The sequence below is a fragment of the Eumetopias jubatus genome, unplaced genomic scaffold (genome assembly GCF_037043125.1).
Source record: "Eumetopias jubatus isolate StellerSeaLion01/CBP00866 unplaced genomic scaffold, mEumJub1_p1.0 scaffold_17, whole genome shotgun sequence".
NCBI classification, from domain to species: domain Eukaryota; kingdom Metazoa; phylum Chordata; class Mammalia; order Carnivora; family Otariidae; genus Eumetopias; species Eumetopias jubatus.
This window is the reverse complement of record NW_028274823.1, coordinates 85,740,303-85,763,515: the sequence shown is the minus strand read 5'-3', so window position 1 is coordinate 85,763,515 and position 23,213 is coordinate 85,740,303. Positions and strand designations below refer to the sequence as shown.

The 23,213-nt window shown below is 38.9% G+C and overlaps 1 protein-coding gene across 17 annotated transcripts in view; it reads left to right on the top strand.

The window, feature by feature from the left end:
* PCDH15 (protocadherin related 15) overlaps positions 1-23,213 on the top strand; it is a 781,344-nt gene that overhangs the window by 153,927 nt on the left and 604,204 nt on the right. The gene's annotated exons all lie outside the window — the stretch shown is intronic.

The window sequence follows — 23,213 nt, the reverse complement described above, 5'->3', positions numbered from 1 at the left end:
TTTATAAGATTTTATAAGACAGAAAAAGGCCACACTTGTGCTTGACCTTATTCATACCTTACAAGGTTTCCTCACCTTCTCCCCTCTGTCTTTATTTTGGAAAGTGATAAGCACAACTTTACTGACAATATGCTGAAAAGTTAACTAAGCTCTGATAAATCAGGTGGTCCTATAAAAGCCCTGTTTTGTTTTCTATGCTATGGCTGAATGTTATTTAACAAGCAACAACATAATGACTTTTTGAGGAAAAGATACATTTAAAAATGTACTACATTAATGTAAAAAGAAGTGTTTTGCCATAGTACTCAAAATGCATCTTTTTAATTTATGAAATTAAGTTTGAATTTCTGATTTACAGAAATAACGGCTTACACTTGATTCATCGGCTCAAAGATTAATTATAGACATGGCTCTTATATCATGCCTCATTTTTTTATCATTAATATGTAGGAAGCCATTTTCTATAGCAAACAAAAGTGTTTCAAAAAAGATGAATTTTAAAATGTCAGCTTATGCTCACTTCAATAAGTCAGCCATTCATTAAGCGCCTGTTATGTGCCAAGAGTATAAAATATTTCTCAAATAATTTCAGAAAATTAAAAAGCAGATTTGACTGGCTGTTGACATAAAAGAAATTTTATAAGGCATCATATGAGTAATTGCTAAGTAACAGTATAGGCGATAATCACTCTAGCAATTAAAAGAAAGAAATATTAATTCAAATTTGGAGAGCCTTGGAAGTATCGTTGGAAGAAATGGAATAGATGATTGAGCAAAAAGGTAAGGGAAGAATACTGCATAGAAAAGTAACAGTGTGATTGCTGTTCAAGAGTACAGAGGCAAGACAAGTTAAAAGGACAAAACTAGAATGCATGCTGTAAGTCAGGACATATTAGTCTCTAAACCTTGTCTGATAACCTCAGTCCCTAAAACCTGAACTTAGACCTTCCTCCTTCACTGAGTTTAGGGAAGCATCTTTCCTAACTGTTGACTCTCTCTTCCTGGCAAGCATCGTGTATTGCTGTTGTTGTCGTTGTTTTTAATGTAATTAGGTCACTCATGTTTAGATCAATTGTTACATGATAGCCAGAGGGACGCTGCAGAGACAAAGAGATACTCAACATTGGGAATAATGTCAAGTGGGGAGGGACAGCGTGGTCTCTGAGCCTCCTCCTGGGGCACTGTTCAAGAGACCCGTGTAAGGATTATGGAACCACAGATGCACCTGAGTGTGGTTTTACCATTTACTGTTTGATTAAGAGCGCAGAACCTGTTAAGGTGTAGGTTTACTTGAAGATTTCTGTCCAGTAGAGACAATAACCCCACAGTTTAAGGTTACACTGACTATAAGGAGTTATCACGTTGCACGTAACACAGAAATCGTATTCAAGCACGTCTTCTTCAGAATGCATGTAAATACCCAGTTCCTCTAAATGCTTTTGAAATTAGATTACCCAGATTTATCATCTTACAAATTCCACTGTTAACAAATTAGTGCACTGTCGGCACATTTATTTTATATGTAGAGAAGCACCTTTTTTGGAACTCGTTGAAAACTTACTTGAATTGTCTTCAGTATTAAAATCTTCCCTTCTGTGGTAGTTATTCCCAACCTTCTCTAAATGGCACCCCTGTATTTTATTCAGAATTGCCGTGCTCATGTGTGGAGATACTCAGGTTCAACCACAATGAGACACAAGGAAGATAGATTTAGCCTTGTGCCCGGATTTCCAGAAGGTCCTGAAACTGCACCCACCCCCTGGACTGGTCCTGGTGCACGGGGTCCGTACGTGGCTGAGAAGGGGGATCACCACACCTGGCAGAAAGCCTGTCCTTCCCAAGGCTCTATAGCTGCCTGTCCAGAAACTTCTTCCACACTGTCTGCAGCTTCCTCTTACACCTGAACACCCATTACCTTGATATAGCCAATGTTCCCCGTTTTCAGGCCTGTGGTCACACATACTATTTTCCGTCCTTTGCTCTTTTGCCCCCTGAGTACCTGTGTTTATTTTCCTTTTTTTTAAAATTTAATTTAATTTTATTATGTTATGTTAGTTACCATGCAATACATCATTAGTTTTTGATGTAGTGTTCCATGATTCGTCATTTGCGTATAACACCCAGTGCTCCATGCTGTGTTTATTTCTCAAGACGGAGTTCAAGTGTCACTTTATATATAAAGCCTTCTCTCTCTCTCAGTGCTTTGTCAGCACTTTGCCACAAAACAACAGCAAGCATTTAATGAGGTACTCTATGGGGTAGACATTGTAGAAATCTTTGAGAATAAGAAGTCAAATAAAACATCACCCCTGCCCTTTTGGCTCTTCTATAGAATGGTGGAAAGCTTGCAGCCTGCGGGGAGTGCATTCCTCGTTTACAACACGTAGTTTTATCAAAAGCTTATGTTTACCTGGCTTGCCTCTAGAAGATAGTAAGTTCTTCCTGGCAAGGATTTGGCACATCATAACATAGTTTCTAGACGCTTAAAGAAAGATCCTGGAATGTGTCCACCTCACTGTGTGGCCTTCTTCAAGTACTTACTCTCAGTCTCAGTTTTCTTGTTGATAAACAATAGCTGCTGGTGTTCTTTTGACCAGTATTAGCCTAGCTGGTAGAAAATAATTATTGTTAGTTGTTGGGTTCAGATAGTAAATGACATTTAATGTCACGTTATATAACATTTCCCCTACAAATAAATTGAATTCATTATTAAATATAAAATGAATAATAGTAAGATCAAAACAACATTTTAAGACATTCCTACGTTAATATTTACTGAATTATTTGTATTCAACTTGGGACTTTTTCATCTATACAAAACTTTGCTTACTTGGAATATATTTTATATATAAGTTTCTTAAATGGGTGAGCAGAGTCAAGCATAAGCCTCTACTCTTTTCAGAGTACCAAATGGCCAGACTAATCTTGTCATGAATTTGTTTTCCTTTAATGCCCAATGTGTTTGGAAACTACTCTTCAACCACTTAGAATATTGTTTTATGTTTAAGACAAGTTTTAAAGTGCTCTAAAATATTTGGGTGCTTTACGTAAAAATCAACACAGTATTAGCTGAAGGATAAGAATGTGAAAAATAGGGGCGCCTGGGTGGCTCAGTCAGTGAAGCATCTACCTTCGGCTCAGGTCATGATCTCAGGGTCCTGGGATCGAGCCCCACATCGGGCTCCCTGCTCAGCAGGAGCCTGCTTCTCCCTCTCCGTCTGGAAGAGAACTGGCATCATCATGCAAAACAGACACACTCCAAACAGACGTCCAATGTGCAGTTGTGGTTTGGAAAAGTAGGACCTCACTAAATACGTATACTGTCTTCCAGAAATTGGGATAAAAATGTCAAATACAGTAGTTTAACTCATTAAAAACCAATTTCACAGAACATCCCAAAGCTTGCCCAAATTGCCAAGAATTATAACGTACTTAGAACTCCCTCAGGTATTGAAAGTTAACTACTGGCTGTATTTATTTGCTTTGGGAGGCTTGGAGAAATGGTCAGAGAGCCTAATCACATGAAGGATACCCAGTGAGGATTATTTTGTGTCTGTGTTAACAGATATCTCAACTCAGGTAACATGCTTATATATGAAGCAGAAGTAGCGGAACTTTACTAATTTTTTTATCACATGCCAGCCAGCATTTTTAGTGTTGCATGTGCTAAATGTAATTCTTACAGTAGCCCTGTGAGGAAGGTTTTGTGTCATCACTGGCTTCATTTTACAGAAGAGCTAATGGATGTGCAGACAGTTGAAAACTCGTTCTCAATCAGTATTTAAGATCCGCACGCAGTTAATCTAATTCTGGAGCTCCCTCCCTCTGGGACACACATAAGGGTCATTGTTGTGGACATGCACTCCTATGCACACTTATAGAAACCTCACGCAGCTGAGTATTGTGGGCATAGACTCATAAACCCAAGAGATGGTCTAGTCTCAAGGTGTTAGGACTTGGCAGTTAAGCCCAACATGAAAAACCCACAGGAATGTGATTCATAGCAGTGCTAAGATATGTAAAAATCTTTCTTGTTAATCCGTGTAAAAAGCCTGCAATAGATAAATACATAGGATCTACTTTAGATGAAGCATAAATTATTCCAAATAGATCTGTTTCTGAGCTTAATTATGTTGCACCTGGTGCTAAAATAACCCAAATGTATACTCACTCTTTGTAGAAGAATAATGTCTAGACGATACTGCCAGACATTACATAGTATTCATTCATTCATTCATTCATTCATTCATTCAGGGCAGAGTTTAAAAACACAATGAAAAAAAATCTTCAGTCTTGCTGTTGGAATTCATAACCGAGTGTGAATGCCAGGGGCCATTGTTTTATCTTTCTTTTTATTTAAAGATTTTATTTATTTATTCATGAGAGACAGAGGGAGAGAGAGAGAGAGAGAAGCAGAGGGAGAAGCAGGCTCCCAAGGAGCAGCGAGCCCGATGCGGGACTTGATCCCAGGACCCCGGGACCATGACCTGAGCCGAGGGCAGACGCTCAACCATCTGAGCCACCCAGGCGCCCTATTTTATCTTTCTTATAACAGGTGTCATGAAGTAGCAATCCTATAGTATAAGATTATTTAAATAATTAATAATTCATAAAAAGGAATCATTTAGACACCTCGCATCTATTTGTCAGGCACTGTTATATCTGGTATTGATTCAAAATATGTTTTTACTATGATTTAGCTTTACTCCTTTTCATAGAAATATATTTTTAGTGAATGTGGCTAATTGCCTTTGATTAGAAGTGTGTATAAACCTATTTAAGACCCCCCCAAATTTCTCAAGTGTACTTCAAACTCATTTGTTTAAGATTCACATCATTCCCAATACCCCCACTCCCCCCATGGAAAGACACTTTCCTCCAGTGTCCTGACCTCATTAATGTCACTGCTTGTCCCCTCCTTCCTTAAGCCGGATGGATGAAAGTCACTTCTGCCACCTCCCTGCCCTTTTCTCCCACATTAAATGCATCAAGACATATCATCTCTTATCCCTACTTCCTGTCTCTCCACACCTTCTTCTTTCCCTTCTGATGCAGCCAGGGTTCACACACCATGTTTCGATTCACAGCAGAGCTGGGCATGTAGCTGGTGCTTAGCAAAAGTTCATTAAATAAATGAATGGATAAACTTAGTCAGGAAACCACAATTTCCAAACAGTTCAGTGTGGAATCATGAATGTCTTATTAGCCTTTCCCCTACCCTATTTTATTTCTGTTTTAGTTCAACTTATGTTGCCCTCATAACTGAGATTAGGCTTTATTACGCCATTTGCTATTTCTCAAGCCATCTGTGGGAAAGGAAGGGTGCTTGAATGTTGTTGTTTGTGTTTTATTCTGAAAGACTTCAATGTAGGCTTAAATATACATGTAAAGTAAAGGTAAATGGAGGTGACTGAGTCAAGTGGCCAATGAAAGGTCATAAAATACCCCAAAAGAGTAGCATCAAGATTTACCACAAATATGATATTGCAGATTTTAGGATAATACAAAAGCCTGGGTGAGCAGACCAGTGAAATAGGAACTTCATCCTAAATCTGTTTGAAACTTCTTGTGGGAGATCAGAGAGTTCCAGTTTCCTTTTATTCTTTTTCTTTTAAAGTATCATTGACACAATGTTACATTAGGAACAGGTTCACAACAGAGTGTTTCTTTTTTATTGTTATGTTAATCACCATACATTACATCATTAGTTTTTGGTGTACTGTTCCATGATTCATTGTTTGTGCATAACACCCAGTGCTCCACGCAGAACGTGCCCTCTTTAATACCCGTCACCAGGCTAACCCATCCCCCCAACCCCCTCCCCTCTAGAACCCTCAGTTTGTTTCTCAGAGTCCATCGTCTCTCATGATTCGTCTCCCCCTCTGATTTCCCCCCCTTCATTCTTCCCCTCCTGCTATCTTCTTCTTTTTTTTCTTAACATATATTGCATTATTTATTTCAGAAGTACAGATCTGTGATTCAACAGTCTTGCACAATTCACGGCACTCGCCATAGCACATACCCACCCCCGATGTCTATCACCCAGCCACCCCATCCCTCCCACCCCCCACCACTCCAGCAACCCTCAGTTTGTTTCCTGAGATTAAGAATTCCTCATATCAGTGAGGTCATAGGATACATGTCTTTCTCCGATTGACTTATTTCACTCAGCATAACACCCTCCAGTTCCATCCATGTCGTTGCAAATGGCAAGATCTCATTCCTTTTGATGGCTGCATAATATTCCATTGTGTATATATACCACTTCTTCTTTATTCATTCATCTGTCGATGGACATCTTGGCTCTTTCCACAGTTTGGCTATTGTGGACATTGCTGCTATAAACACTGGGGTACATGTACCCCTTCGGGTCCCTACATTTGTATCTTTGGGGTAAATACCCAGTAGTGCAATTGCTGGATCGTAGGGTAGCTCGAATTTCAACTGTTTGAGGAACCTCCATACTGTTTTCCAGGGGGTTTGCACCAGCTTGCATTCCCACCAACAGTGTAGGAGGGTTCCCCTTTCTCCACATCCCCGCCAACATCTGTCGTTTCCTGACTTGTTAATTTTAGCCATTCTGATGGGTGTGAGGTGGTATCTCATGGAGGTCTTGATTTGGATTTCCCTGATGCCGAGCGATGTTGAGCACTTTTTCATGTGCCTGTTGGCCATTTGGATGTCTTCTTTGGAAAAATGTCTGTTCATGTCTTCTGCCCATTTCTTGATTGGATTATTTGTTCTTTGAGTGTTGAGTTTGATAAGTTCTTTATAGATTTTGGATACTAGCCCTTTATCTGATATGTCATTTGCAAATATTTTCTCCCATTCTGTCGGTTGTATTTTCGTTTTGTGGACTGTTTCTTTTGCGGTACAAAAGCTTTTTATCTTGATGAAATCCCAATAGTTCATTTTTGCCCTTGCTTCCCTTGCCATTGGCGATGATTTTAGGAAGAAGTTGCTGTGGCTGAGGTCGAAGAGGTTGCTACCTGTGTTCTCCTTTAGGATTTTGATAGACTCCTGTCTCACGTTTAGGTCTTTCAACCATTTGGAGTCTATTTTTGTGTGTGGTGTAAGGAAATGGTCCAGTTCCATTCTTCTGCATGTGGCTATCCAATTTTCCCAACACCATTTGTTGAAGAGACTGTCTTTTTTCCATTGGACATTCTTTCCTGCTTTGTGAAAAATAAGTTGACCATAGAGTTGAGGGTCCATTTCTGGGCTCTCGATTCTGTTCCATTGATCTATGTGTCTGTTTTTGTGCCAGTACCATACTGTCTTGATGATGAAAGCTTTGTAATAGAGCTGGAAGTCCGGAATTGTGATGCCGCCAGCTTTGCCTTTCTTTTTCAAGATTCCTCTGGCTATTCGGGGTCTCCTCTGGTTCCATTCAAATTTTAGGATTATTTGTTCCATTTCTTTGAAAAAGTGGATGGTATTTTGATGGGGATTGCATTGAATGTGTAGATTGCTCTAGGTAGCATTGACATCTTCACAATGTTTGTTCTTCCAATCCATGAGCATGGAACATTTTTCCACTTCTTTGTGTCTTCTTCAATTACTTTCATGAGAATTTTATAGTTTTCTGAGTACAGATCCTTTGCCTCTTTGGTTAAATTTATTCCTAAGTTTCTTATGGTTTTGGGTGCAATTGTAAATGGGATCGACTCCTTGATTTGTCTCTTTTCTGTCTTGTTGTTGGTGTACAGGAATGCCACTGATTTCTGTGCATTGATTTTATATCCTGCTACTTTACTGAATTCCTGTAGGAGTTCTAGCAGTTTTGGGGTGGAGTCTTTTGAGTTTTCCACATACAGTATCATATCATCTGCAAAGAGTGAGAGTTTGACTTCCTCTTTCCCAATTTGGATGCCTTTGATTTCTTTTTGTTGTCTGATTGCTGTGGCTAGGACTTCTAATACTATGTTGAATAGCAGTGGTGAGAGTGGACATCCCTGCCGCGTTCCTGACCTTAGGGGAAAAGCTCTCAGCCTTTCCCCATTGAGAATGATATTCCCTGTAGGTTTTTCATAGATGGCTTTTATGATATTGAGGTAGGTACCCTCTATCCCTCTACTCTGAAGAGTTTTGATCAAGAAAGGATGCTGTACTTTGTCTAATGCGTTTTCTGAATTATTGAGAGGATCCTATGATTCTTGTTCTTTTTTTCTTTTGTATTGTATCACGTTGAATGATTTGCGGATGTTGAACCAACCTTCAACCCAGGGATAAATCCCACTTGGTCATGGTGGATAATCCTTTTAATGCACTGTTGGATCCTATTAGCTAGTATTTTGGTGAGAATTTTTGCATCCATGTTCATCAAGGATATTGGTCTGTAATTCTCCTTTTTGATGGGGTCTTTGTCTGGTTTTGGGATCAAGGTAATGCTGGCTTCCTAAAATGAGTTTGGAAGCTTTCCTTCCATTTCTATTTTTTGTAACAGTTTCAGGAGAATAGGTACTAATTCTTCTTTAAATATCCGATAGAATTCTCCTGGGAAGCCATCTGGCCCTGGGCTTTTGTTTCTTGGGAGATTTTTGATGACTGCTTCAATTTCCTTAGTGGTTATAAGTCTGTTCAAGTTTTCTATTTCTTCCTGGTTCAGTTTTGGTAGTTGCTACATCTCTAGGAATACACCCACTTCTTCCAAGTTATCTAATTTGCTGGCATAGAGTTGCTCATAATATGTTCTTATAATTGTTTGTATTTCCTTGGTGTTGGTTGTGATCTCTCCTCTTTCATTCATGATTTTGTTGATTTGGGTCATTTCTCTTTTCTTTTTGATAAGTCTGGCCAGGGGTTTATCAATCTTGTGAATTCTTTCAAAGAACCAGCTCCTAGTTTTGTGGATCTGTTCTACTGTTCTTTTGGTTTCTGGTTCATTGATTTCTGCTCTAATCTTTATGATTTCTCTTCTCCTGCTGGGTTTAGGCTTTATTTGCTGTTCTTTCTCCAGCTCCTTTGGGTGTAGGGTTAGGTTGTGACTTTGAGACTTTTCTTGTTTCTTGAGAAAGGCTTGTATTGCTATATACTTTCCTCTCAGGACTGCCTTTGCTGTATCCCAAAGATTTTGAAGAGTTGTGTTTTCATTTTCATTGGTTTCCATGAATTTTTTTAATTCTTCTTTAATTTCCTGGGTCACCCATTCATTCTTTAGTAGGATGCTCTTTAGCCTCCATGTATTTGAGTTCTTTCCGATTTTCCTCTTGTGATTGAGTTCTAGTTTCAAAGCATTGTGGTCTGAAAATATGCAGGGAATGATCCCAATCTTTTGGTACCAGTTGAGACCTGATTTGTGACCTAGGATGTGATCAATTCTGGAGAATGTTCCATGGGCACTAGAGAAGAATGTGTATTCCGTTGCTTTGGGATGGAATGTTCTGAATATGTCTGTGAAGTCCATTTGGTCCAGTGTGTCATTTAAAGTCTTTATTTCCTTGTTGATCTTTTGCTTAGATGATCTGTCCATTTCAGGTAGGGGGCTGTTAAAGTCCCCCTCTATTATTGTATTGTTGTCAATGTGTTTCTTTGCTTTTGTTATTAATTGCCTTATATAATTGGCTGCTCCCATGTTAGGGGCATAGGTATTTACAATTGCCAAATATTCTTGTTGGATAGACCCTTTAAGTAGGATATAGTGTCCTTCCTCATCTCTTATTACAGGCTTTGTTTTAAAATCTAACTTGTCTGATATAAGGATTGCCACCCCAGCTTTATTTTGGTGTCCATTAGCATGGTAAATTGTATTCCATCCTCTCACTTTCAATCTGGGGGTGTCTTTGAGTCTAAAATGAGGCTCTTGCAGACAGCATATCGATAGGTCTTGTTTTTTAATCGAATCTGATAGCCTGTGTCTTTTGATTGGGGCATTTAGCACATTTACATTCAGGGTAACTATTAAATGTATGAATTTAGTGCCATTGTATTGCCTGTAAGATGACTGTGACTGTATATTGTTTGTGTTCCTTTCTGATTTATGCTGCTTTTAGGCTCTCTCTTTGCTTAGAGGACCCCTTTCAATATTTCTTGGAGGGCTGGTTTCGTGTTTGCAAATTCCTTTAGTTTTTGTTTGTCCTGGAAGCTTTTTATTTCTCCTTCAATTTTCAATGAGAGCCTAGCTGGATATAGTATTCTTGGCTGTATATTTTTCTCGTTTAGTACTCTGAAGATATCATGCCAGTCCTTTCTGGCCTGCCAGGTCTCTGTGGATAGGTCTGTTGCCAATCTAATATTTCTACCATTGTAGGTTACATATCTCTTCTCCCGAGCTGCTTTCAGGATTTTCTCTTTGTCTCTGAGACTCGTAAGTTTTACTATTAGATGTTGGGGTGTTGACCTATTTTTATTGATTTTGAGAGGGGTTCTCTGTGCCTCCTGGATTTTGATGCCTGTTTCCTTCCCCACATTAGGGAAGTTCTCTATTATTTGCTCCAATATACCTTCGGTCCCTCTCTCTCTCTCTCTTCTTCTTCTGGGATCCCAATTATTCTAATGTTGTTTCGTCTTATCGTATCGCTTATCTCTCGTATTCTGCCCTCGTAATCCTGTAGTTGTTTCTTTCTTTGTCTCAGCTTCTTTATTTTCTATCATTTGGTCTTCTATATCCCTGATTCTCTCTTCTGCCTCATTTATCCTAGCAGTTAGTGCCCCCATTTTTTATTGCACCTCATTAATAGCCTTTTTGATTTCAACTTGGTTAGATTTTAGTTCTTTTATTTCTCCAGAAAGGGTTTCTCTAATAACTTCCAGGCTTTTTTCAAGCCCAACTAGTATCTTTAAAGTCATGATTCTGAACTCTAGGTCCGATATCGTACTAATGTCCGTATTGAGTAGGTCCCTGGCTGACGGTACTACCTCTTGTTCTTTTTGCTGAGGTGATTTTTTTCGTGTTTTCATTTTGTCCAGAGGAGAATAGATGAATGAGAGAACAGAATGCTAACAGGTTAACAACGTCCCCAGCAAATATACTCTATACAAATCAGAAAAGACCTGAAGCCAAGGGAAAAGAAAGGGAAAGAAAGATAAATGAAAGAGGAAAGAAAAAAAATAAAAAGATAAAAACAAAAACAGAACAATACCAAAAAAAACAGAATATGATCAAATATGATCAGGCTAGTGCATAGATCAGTGCCATAGACTAGCTTTTGGGCGTATTTTGGTATGTTAGAAGAAAGTGCCTCCTAAAATTTTAAAGGGAGAAAGACATATATGTACAAAATAAGGGTTGATACAATGAAGGGATGGAAGTTGACTGTAAAATGAAAATTATAAAAGATTTTATAATAGCAATTGATAAGATAAGAAGTTGTTTGAAAAAAGAAAGAAGAAGATTTAAAAAAAAAGAAAAGAAAAAAAAAGGGAGAGAATGTGATCAGGCAGGAGACTAGAACAAAGCCATACACTAGTGATTTAGGGTATATTTTGATCTGTTAGAAGAAACTGTACCTCAAACTTTTAAAGAGAGAACAACTTATACATATATATGCCAAAACTAAGGGTAACTACTTTTAAGGGATAAAATATGACTGTAAAAATGAAAAATAAAAAATGTTTTGTTTTTTTTTTTTTTTTAGAAAGGGATTGATAAGATGTTGGTTGAAAAAGGGAAAAAGAAAAATTCAGAAAAAAAACAGTTAAAAAATTAACTTTGAAAAAGTTAAAACTAGCGCTGGAGTTCTCCCGTTCTCCTTGATCGGTAAACTTGGTCTTGGCTTGCTGGCTGTTCGTGCTGATCTTCTGGGGGAGGGGCCTGTTGCCGTGGTTTCCAAATGTCTTTGCCGGAGGCGGAATTGCCCCGCCCTTGTCGGTCCGGGCTAAGCAAGCTGCTCGGGTTTGCTCTCAGGAGCTTTTGTTCCCTGCAAGCTCTCGGTACAGCTTTGGAGGACCAGGGTGAAATTGGTGGCCTCCCAATCTCCGCCCGGAGGAGCCGAGAACTCGGGGCCCCGCTCCTCAGTGCGCCCCCAGAGAAAAGCAGTCACTCCCGTGTCCCCGGTCTCCGGCCGCACTCCGTGCTCACCCGGCCTGTGACCGAGCATTTCTATCTCTGGCACCCGACCCCGCGCGGAGTCTCCAAACCCAGCAGATCCCTGCGGTGCGCTCCCGCACCGCTCCTCCCGGGGGAGGAAGGGGAGTCTCCCCGGATCTGCCGCTTGTTGGGTCCCTGCTGGAGGAGTAGTGGCCCGACTGGGCCGCGGATCACAGTTTATGGCCACCCCGAGCTGAGAGCCCGCGCCTCGGCTCCGTCTCTGCAGCCGGCTTCCCCGCTCCGATCCCTGGGAGCTCTGCCTCCCTCAGGCACCCCCGGTCTTTCTGTGACCCCGAGGGTCCTGAGACCCCACTGTCCCGCGAGGGTTCCACCCCCCGCTTAGCCACTGCAGCGACGTCCCTCCGCGGAGCCGGCTTCTAAAAGGTCCGATTTTGGGCTCCGCGGCTCTAGCACTTGCCAGAAGCGGCCGACGGAGGCCCCCTCCCCCGCCGTCTATCCTCCCGAATATCACCTCGGATTCACTTCTCCGCACGTCCTACCTTCCAGAAAGTGGTCGCTTCTCTGTTCAGAGAGTTGTTGCTACTCTCCTCTTCGATCTCCTGTTGAGTTCGTAGGTGTTCAGAATGGTTTGATCCCTATTCAGCTGAATTCCTGAGACCAGACGAAATCCAGGTCTCCTACTCCTCCGCCATCTTGCTCCGCCCCCCACAACACAGTGTTTCAACATCTGTATATAGTATGCTGTGCTCAGCACACCGATAGCCCCCATCTTTCACCATGTAACACTGTTAATAATATCACTTACTGCGTTCCCTGTGCTGAGCCTCTCATACCCCTGACTTCCTCCTTCCATAACCGGAAACTTGTACCTCCCACTCCCCTTCACCCTTTTTGCCCCTTCCCTCCCCCTCCCCTCTGGCAACCTCAGTTCCTTCTATTTATGGGTCTATTTCTGCTTTTTTATTTATTTATTTGTTTCCTTTTTTTGTGTAATATTTTTTTTAGTTCTACATATCAGTGAAATCATATGGTATTTATTTTTCTCTGTCTGACTTATTTCACTTAGCATTATACCTTCTAGGTTCATCCACGTTATTACAAATGGCAAGAGCTCATCCTTTTTATGACTAACATTCCTTTGTGTGTGTGTGTCCCACATCTTCCTTATCTGTTTGACGACCAGTAGACACTTAGGCTGATTCCATAGTTTAGCTGTTGTAGATAATGCATCAGTAAACATAAGGGTGCATAGATCTTTTCAAATTAATGATTTTGTCTTCTTTGTCTAAATACCCAGTAGGGACAATACTAGATTTCATGGTAGCTCTATTTTTAATTTTGGGGGGAACCCCCATTCTGGTTCCCATAGTGGCTGTACCAATTTACATTCCCAGCAACAGTGCATGAGGGAGGGCTTCATCTAGGGATTGGAGAAGGTTTTGTGTGAACCTTCCAATGCTAGAATCCTATGATTACTTATGAAAGAATTATTCTTGCATAGGAATAATATCAATTATATTTCTTTCCCTTATATTTATGTTGTCCCTCGCTCTTTGTAGCCAGTGATAATCCTCATGAAACACTGAGTGTATCTCAGACTTGGATCTAAGATTTTCAGGCATACCAAGTCCTGTATTCCTCACAGTAACATAAGGAAGCATGTACCACTGTGAGTATGTCATTGAGTGAACTAAGACACTGAAAAGTTAAGTAAGTTGCCCAAGGTCAGCTCATAGCACCTGGCAAGGGGATTCAAAGGCAGGAATCTTGCCTCTAGAATGTTTTCTCAACCATGAGGCAACACTCCCTGTTGAATTCAGGAACTGAGGTATATCTCAGGGAGGCCTGTCATTAGAATATTGGCTACCTGTGAATAAATAGTTAAAACCATGAGAATAATGCATGATAAAAGATGTTTATATAAAGTGTTAGGTAAGGGAGAGAGAAGATTCACTCTGCATGCGAAGAGATGACCTTTGAACCACCTAGCTATTGCCGAGTCCAAGTCAGAGGCAGGCTGACAGGTGGAGGAAAAGTCACAAGAACACAAAGAGCTGAGAACACCCATGGAAATGACTAGGTTTTGAGGTTGAATGAATTGTGTGAGAAGAAGAAGATGTGTGTTGCATCCAAATCTGAGAGGCTGTATATTTCAGGACAGGTATTTAATCTTAATGCCAATGGCAATGTGGAATTATTCAGTTTTCACACATCTGGAATTTTTAAAGATGCTAACTTTTATGGTAGTGCAAAAGAAAGTAATTGTCCCGGAATAAGGGCTGATGTTGGACTGGCCTTCATGCCCAACACTGATTGGTAAGAAACAGAGCCTACAGAGGAAACAATAAAATTTGGCTGTGTAAAAGTACAGAATCTACCACTCTAATAAGAGACAAGCATATGGGAAGACACATCCTTTAAATAATAGAGATACATAAAACACACATAAGAAGCATGCATACTGTTGTCAGACTAAAGTCTCATTTGGCAGCCGCTATTACAAGTACGCCTTCATGAAAACAGAGCATGAATTTCAGTCCCATCCTGTGCCTGTTGATATATGGTAACATCCTGTGTACAACCCCAACTGCTCTCCTTGGGACAGGAATATGGCGTTACGCTCATGCATAAAACAGTGCTGAATGCATAGTAGAAACTCCTCACACAGGTTTTATAGACTTCGCAGAGTAAGAACTTTTTCGTTTTTTATTTTATTACGTTTTTCCCCGCAGCACACACTTTTGCGTTCATAATGATCATTTTGATACTATTTCATTTTATGTGCTTACAACTATGATTTATCATTAAATTTTAAGTATATTTTAAACACCATGTAGCAGTTTTAGACGTAGTTGTATAACTGTCATGCCTAGAATTTTTCCATTGAAACACATTGCAAATTAGCTTTTATTTACCAGAAGAAAAAAATAAAGTTTTCAATAGACCCCATTTTCTCTCTGCATGAGCTGAAAGCAGCAGCAGGTGGTCCACACTCAGGGGAATAATCTGATAACGTTGCGACTCTAAGACAGGAAATTTTGAAATGGTACAATTAAAGAATGGGATGTGAAGGCTAAGGAGAGCTCTGTGGTTCAACACAAGGTCATCTCCTTTTGTAAAGAAAAGAGAACACAAAGGTTAGCTGAAGAACAGAGTATCCAGAGGTAACAGAAAGGAGACAATGTTGTAAGTCCTTAGCTTGTCACCCATTACATTACATTATGGGTATCAGTCTTCCTAGTACTACTCATTGTTTAGTTGTTTCTGTTTGTCAGTAAAATAGCACATATATCTGTGAGGGAGGCTGACTTTGATGGCTCATTTTCTTGTCATTTTGACGGTTGGACTTCAAATCAGTCATCTGCAATAGATCGTTTTGTACCACGCGCAATATTGTTCTTTGAAAGCTGCTGGATTCATGATTTATAAACCTGTTTGCAAGGCTGATTTATACTTCATTATTCTTACGTCGATCTGAATTGCCTCCTTAAGAGGTAAAAGTTGAAAAGATATGGACAAAAATTGTCAAAATACACTAAAATATTTTAATACGAATGAAATGTAGCCAGGATACCCTTGGAAAGTGTTGCTTGAAAGAGTCAGAAGACAAAAGAAGGTAAATGTGTTGTAATATCTCTCTTTACACTTAGAACTGTGTTTATTTGGTTTCTTTTTAGAAAGCAAGAGGGTTTCATTTCAATATAAATATGTACTTTTTACCTGAAAATGATAGGCTAAGAATAAAGCACCATATTGAACCACATATGTACATGTATGTCTATGCATGTACATACCTTTAAATGTAATTCAAAGGAATAATGTATAAATATCCCTTAAATCTTGGTTTAATTAAATTCTGAATATATTATATTAAATGTGATACATTACCTTTATTAAATATTTTAAGATGTCATCATGTGCTGTTTTCTCTTCTACAATTTAGGCTTTAGAATTTGAGAATTCCAAGTTCTAAATACAAATTTATATTTTTCATATGCAGACAAAAATACCAGTTAAAAATTAAAACCTAGGGGTACCTGGGTGACTCAGTCAGTTGAGCATCTGCCTTCAGCTCAGGTCATGATCCCGGGAACTTCATCCTAAATCTGTTCGAAACTTCTTGATCCCGGGGTCCTGAGATTAAGCCCAGGGTCAGACTCCCCAGTAAGCTTCTCCCTCCCCTTTTGCCCTTCCCCCAGCCACTCATGCTCATGCTCTCCATCTCTCTCTCTCTCTCAAAAAGGTAAATGAAATCTTAAAAAAAATAAAAACCTAGATTTTAATAATGTTGACTACAGAAGTGGACGGTATGTACATTAATGTATGACAATAAAATCCTACATGTTATATAAATTATAATAGGATGAATAAGTTCAAATAGGAAATGTCCCATAATAATGTTTGAAAGCTGTAAATTTAGTAGTATGCTGTTTTGGAAAAAGTTTTTATTTAATGGTCCACAAAGACTTTTTATAACCTATAAATGCAAAGCAGTATCATTACTTTGCATAATAAAGAATGAATATTATTCTGTGTGGTCATTGAATTTGGTCTTACTAATTGGGATTCCACTTAAAAAATTTCAATAATTCAAAAATTAAGTGTATGTATATATTTTTATTTGTAAAAATGTTAAATATGTTTATATTGATATATGTTGACATTTTTTAAAAGATTTTATTTAACAGAGAGATAGCAAGAGAGAGAGCACAAGTAGGGGGAGTGGTAGAGGGAGAGGGAGCAGCAGACTCCCCGCTGAGCAGGGAGCCCGACAACCAGGACTCGATCCTAGGATCCTGAGATCGCGACCTGAGCCGAAGGCAGATGCTTAACCGACTGAGCTACCCAGGCGCCCCATCATTTTTATACATACATACATACATACATACATATGAACTCCTTAAGACCAATGGTTAGGAAAGAAAAACACCATCTATATGAATTTTCTAGGGCTGCCATAACAAGTCACCATAAAACTGGAAGCTTAAAACAACACACATTCCCTCCCCTTACAGTTCTCTAGGGGAGAGTCTGACATCACACCGTCAATAGGGCAAAGCTGCCTCGGAGAATTCTGGGGGAGGAGTCCTCTTGCCTGCTCTGAGCCCCTTGTGGCTTCCACTGCCTGGATTGCCACTGCATCCCTCCAGTCTCTGCCCCCATCCTCCCATGGCCTTTTTTTGCTCTGCATTCCCGTGTCTCTGTGTTTGAATTGCCCTCTCCTTTCTCTTAGGAAAACACTAGCCATGAAATTTAGGGCCTACCCTGTTCCACTGTTACTCCCTCTTAACGAAGTACATCCGCAGAAACCAACTTTCAAATAAGACCCCATTTCTGAGGTTCTGGATGGACATGAACTTAGGGGAACACTCTTCAACCTGGTACACCACTGAAATGTGTGCGTGGGGTGCATGCCACTATTGAGTTATGACTCAAAAAAACCAGGCCCAGTCTCCAATCTCGTCTCTTATTTCTATGTTGAGTTTCAGGAAAAGAACTGAAATCCTGAAAACTTCTGACCCTTTCATAGCCTCATTGCTTCTCTAAGCAAGAGCTTTTGCGGGAACTCCAAGAAAATCCATTCAACTGTCTGAAGGATTTCTGTGAATGAACCCTCGAGTGGAAGATAAAAAGGGAAGGAAAGGGTAGGAAGTGGAGGAGTTTTGGGCAACTCACTTTATTTCTAGTAATGTCTTAATCATGCAGTCTTAGGAGTATATATCAGTTCTTTAAAATATAGCTGGTTAATTCATTTATTATGATAACATATGAGTCTAATTCTATCAATCATCACAAAAGAAACAGAAAAAGCCAATGTCTAGATGGTAGAATTTGCTAAATCTGAGAAGACAAAAGTCAATGTGAAATTCTGTATATAACCTCAACATTTTGGTGATTCAAGTATAGGATAGAGAAGATATTTTCTAGGAGCCCATGTTAAAATTATGTGTTTTCTTTGGTTGAAAGATAACAAGAGTCAACAGTATATGTGCAGGTGTCTTCCCCCACCAACATATATATATATACATATATATATATATGTATATATATACATAACATGCCTATGTTTTGCTTATTTTAATGAGAGAAGAATGTAAAGCCTGACTTTGTCTTTCTGTCAAGACCGAATATGCTTCAGAATTGGGATGTCAAAATTGAACTGTGAGGTTTTGAAGAAAAAAATGGTATACATGCATTCTGTATTATGATGGAAATTAGTAAAATGAGCCCTGCATAATTTGGAGCTCTTGAAATTAAACAATCTAATGATCATTTGAAGGAAGTGAGGCTATCTGGTCTGGACAGGAGAATTCTTAAAGGTGTACGTGATAGTTTTTCTTAAATACCAGGATGCCTACCATGAATTACATGGAGTAGACTTGCTGTAGGCCTATGAGTCAGTTGCAGAATTGGTCTTCAAGTGGATATCACGTGAAGGGGAACATTTCTGTTGAAATCCTTTACAGAGTTTCCTGGAGATATTTAAACTAAACCAACTGAAAGATAACTTCTAAGTGATAGATTTGTGTTTGTATCACCAAGCTTCAGAGTAGGACTAATGACTGCTAAACAAAGGTGAGGGTGGGTTAACAATCTACCTGGAGAAGAGCTATTCAGACTTATGTCGAGCATTTCTAGTATCCCCATCAGTTCTATGTGAAGTCAGTCTACTAGAGTTACCTAGTTCTCAACCTATTGGGGAAAGTGGCAAAATAATTTCTAGTTTAACGTTCCAAAACACAGATGTTAATCATATAAATAAAACTCTTTCCAAATCATTTGACCAGAATCCATAAAACAGAAACATCTGTTGTTCAGACACATCCAAACTATACCTTATTCTGTATTCTGTATTTATAAGCCACAAAAAAAGATAATGCACACGAGTTGTTGAAGTCTACAGACTTTCATGCATTATTTATAAAGTCAGTAAAAATTTCAAGTATTTACATAATAATTGATGTTAGCAGTAAGAGTAGGAGGTTATAAATAGTTCCCAAGTGCCAATAAATTCCAATGGTGGCGATAAATAGAAAAAGATGATTTTATCAAAGCTGATTTAATATTTGTTTTCTTGTATACTCCTACAAAGCCAGTGGGATCTTGGCAATGGAAAGATAAATAGGAACCAGGTTTACAGTTTTAGAAGTAATGTTTAAATTATATTTGTGTATGTGAGCATTGTGCAGGTGAAGAGTATAAGAATTCTAGGTTTTTGAGGTATTAGGTGGATTTAGGTATCTTTTGAATAATTTAAGTTTATTGACAAGATTTTGTATATTCACTCAAGAAAGCTTCACATTGGATTGCTCATCTTTCTTCATTAGTTAGTGAAACCAGGTGACTATGGCATCTTTGGCAGACTTTTTTTTAAATTTTTTATTGTTATGTGAATCACCATACATTACATCATTAGTTCTTGATGTACTGTTCCATGATTCATTGTTTGTGCATAACACCCAGTCCTCCACGCAGAATGTGCCCTCCTTAATACCCGTCACCAGGCTAACCCATCCCCCAACCCCCTGCCCTCTAGAACCCTCAGTTTGTTTTTCAGAGTCCATCCTCTCTCATGTTTCATCTCCCCCTCCGACTTACTCCCCTTCATTCTTCCCCTCCTGCTATCTTCTTCTTTTAATTTTTTCTTAACATATCTTGCATTATTTGTTTCAGAAGTACAGATCTGTGATTCAACAGTCTTGCACAATTCACAGTGCTCACCATAGCACATACCCTCCCCAATGTCTATCACCCAGCCACCCCATCCCTCCCACCCCCCACCACTCAGCAACCTTCAGTTTGTTTCCTGAGATTAAGAATTCCTCATATCAGTGAGGTCATATGACACATGTCTTTCTCTGATTGACTTATTTCAGTCAGCATAACACCCTCCAGTTCCATCCACGTCGTTGCAAATGGCAAGATCTCATTCCTTTTGATGGCTGCATAATATTCCATTGTGTATTTATACCACTTCTTCTTTATCCATTCATCCATGATTTGGGTCATTTCTCTTTTCTTTTTGATCAGTCTGGCCAGGGGTTTATCAATCTTGTGAATTCTTTCAAAGAACCAGCTCCTAGTTTCATGGATCTGTTCTACTGTTCTTTTGGTTTCTAGTTCATTGATTTCTGCTCTGATCTTTATGATTTCTCTTCTCCTGCTGGGTTTAGGCTTTATTTGCTGTTCTTTCTCCAGCTCCTTTAGGTGTAGGGTTAGGTTGTGTCTTTGAGACTTTTCTTGTTTCTTGAGAAAGGCTTGTATTGCTATATACTTTCCTCTCAGGACTGTCTTTGGCAGACTTTTGTTGCTATTGTTTTAATTGTATTGCTTCGAATAGGTCCAAGAGGCATTTTGTTTACAGAGAGAAAACAAAATGTGATTAAATACGTGGATGATTTGATTTTATTTTGTTTTCCTTTGAATGTGGAGATGATGGAAATAAATATTGTAGACTCTCTAGGGTTTATTTTTTACTGAAACTATTAAGGTCCCTTTAATAGATATTGCCATAGATCTGAGCAAAGTTATTGTTAGCTTTACCCATGACTTTGTAAGTTAGTTAGGATTACCTATAAGTGTCATTAGTAGCTAGTTGTCTAAATGACTTCATTTAGTGGATAACTCCTATGGCTTAAAAACAAAACAAAATGAAACAGAAAGAGAATCAAAAAACAGAAACCAGAAATGAATATTAAAATACCACTCTTATGTCATAATACCTTTTAACTAGTTTGTCCAGCATTCAGTGCCTCCCTGCAGTGGCACGTTACCTGCCCAGAAGCCGAGGAATTTTTTCAGTAGAGAAAGGGTCAGTCATCTACTGCTTCAAACTTGCTTCTAAAAATGGAGTGTTTGCCCCTTTTCTCCATTTGAGCTTTTTGCATCTTGTTATCTTTAGTTCCTATTCAAATCTTGGGAGGTTCTAGGCTTTTCAAGGCTCTCAACACCACAGAAATAACATGCTTCCTTCCTTATGAGCAACCATAGGTCAAAAAGGTGATATACTTTTGTAGATTCTACACATTTACAAAGAAAAAGCAAGAAATCTTTGTGTGATAGGAAACATTATTCTAGGTGTGTGTGTGTGTGTGTGTGTGTGTGTGTGTGTGTCCATCCGAGTGTTTTATTTTATTTGCTGGATGCTGGGCACCCCCACCCACCCTGCTATGCTTAGGAATTTATGGATGTTAAGGTCATTGACTCACAGGAAACAATAGCTATGAATGAACTTAGTATTCACATGGTATTACATAGTGAACATCAGAAGGATTCTTTAATGAAACAGGTTCAGGTTCAGTGAAAAGTGGCACATCAAAGAGTATATGGTTCCGGTATTAAAGTAGTTAAGGGGTGGGCTTCCCCATCGTGGCTCAGGGAGGGTGATCCTGGGTTTTCTCACTGTTTGCCTTGATGTGAGGCAAGAGGAAAGGGGGCGGGACAGCTTGAGGGTTGTCAGCAGTCATTTGGAGTTTCAGCAGAGAATAAGTCAGTGTGTGAAAGGAGAAAGACAACGTGTGGTCTCTAGATGCTTGATCACTGCACACTGTGCCAGAGAGACCAAGCGCCATGCAGTGATCAGGTCACTTGGTTTGGTTTACTGGTAGTATAAGTGCTACATATAAGACATCTTCTAGCCTTTCTGAGGAGAAAGTTGGGGGGGGGGGGTTGGCATAAAAAGATTGTTACTACCTTGTTTTTGAAGCTCATAGAGGATTACAGTCAGTGTGCAGACATAATGTTGTAACTTACAGTTTTAACAATAAACTCTATTGTTAAATTTTGTTGATTGGTTTTCTTTAGGAGTCTCTAAGATTCTGATTATTTACCATAAGAACCTCAAAACGTGATGTTTTCTCTTAGATTTTTCTTAATTTTGGACAGTAGGAGGTGCTGGAGTGACTCCATTCATCTGCTTTAAAACATGTCTGTTCCCCCAACACACAAATTTAAAAATTGAATGTTTGATTACTGGCATGCAAATGATTCTGTGCTATTGGAAACCCGTCAGATTGCTTGAGACAGTAATAGAATGATCAGCCGTCTAAGGAGTGATGAACGGGCTCTGCAGATCCCAGCTTCTTCTCTTCCTCTCTCTGACCACCTTCCTCTGGACACGTTCCAACTTAGACCGTAGATGAGACAATGAACCCAAAAGGATGTCTCTGAACCCTTTACTACCTGTTTCAGCTTAGAGTTGATGTTAAGTTGAGGAAGCCAATGCCAGTCTTATAAGGAGAAATAGCAAACTGTATGTTTTAATTATACATGCTTTCCATGTGGCCCAGTCATCACAAGTAAGAGACAAGACAGTATTCTTTGAAGATTAGATAAATTCTATATATATTAGGATATACTTTAGCATTACAAAACTGAATACAATCTAATTTTGTACTTAATTCAATGTTCTAATTAGTTACTACATATATAGAATATCTGTAGAAAAAAAGCTGAGTAATGTACTTTCTCAATGTTTTACTTAAGGATCTATCCCTTCCCCATTAGCTGATGAGCACAAAATATTGGTTTGTTTTATAGGGTTTCTTGTCAAATCAAAATTCATTCAAAAATTCATATGGAATATTTATTTAATGTCCTTCTATAATTTATTTCATGAGATCTGAGTAACCAAGAGCTCAAGCCTGAGAGATTTTGGCCAATATTATCTATATTTTTAATGCTAAAAATAATATATTCCAAATCTGTTTCCTAGATTGTTACTACCATTTGGCCCTTTATAAGCTGTCATACTTCCAGTTTATTCAAATAGCAAATGACTGCCCCATGAATTTGGATCATCTGAGCTCTATAAAAAGTTAAGGGGAAGGATCACAAACCTGGGGTAACAGGAAATAGTGAACAAAGAAGAGAAAAAAGTTAAATGAGTTTCAAGTAATTAAAACAGTGATAGCTTTTGAAGGATCTCGAAAATAGCAAAGGGAAAAGTTTAGAGGAAGATGAATAGTTTATAAATAATGATCATTAGCTACAATAAGAACAAGCTTAGGATATATTGGAATGTAAAAGATTGTAGCTCAATATCAGTTTGAAAAGTAGACTTGGAGGGTATTGACATGTAGTTCCTAGTTAAGCCCTTAATAAGAGATAATTCCCATGGAAGAAAAATGTAGCTAGAAGGTAGCCAAAAACTGATATCTGTACCTTGTGCAGAATCATCATACCTAATGCTTTATGTGTCACTCTATTTATGGAAAAGCTGGAC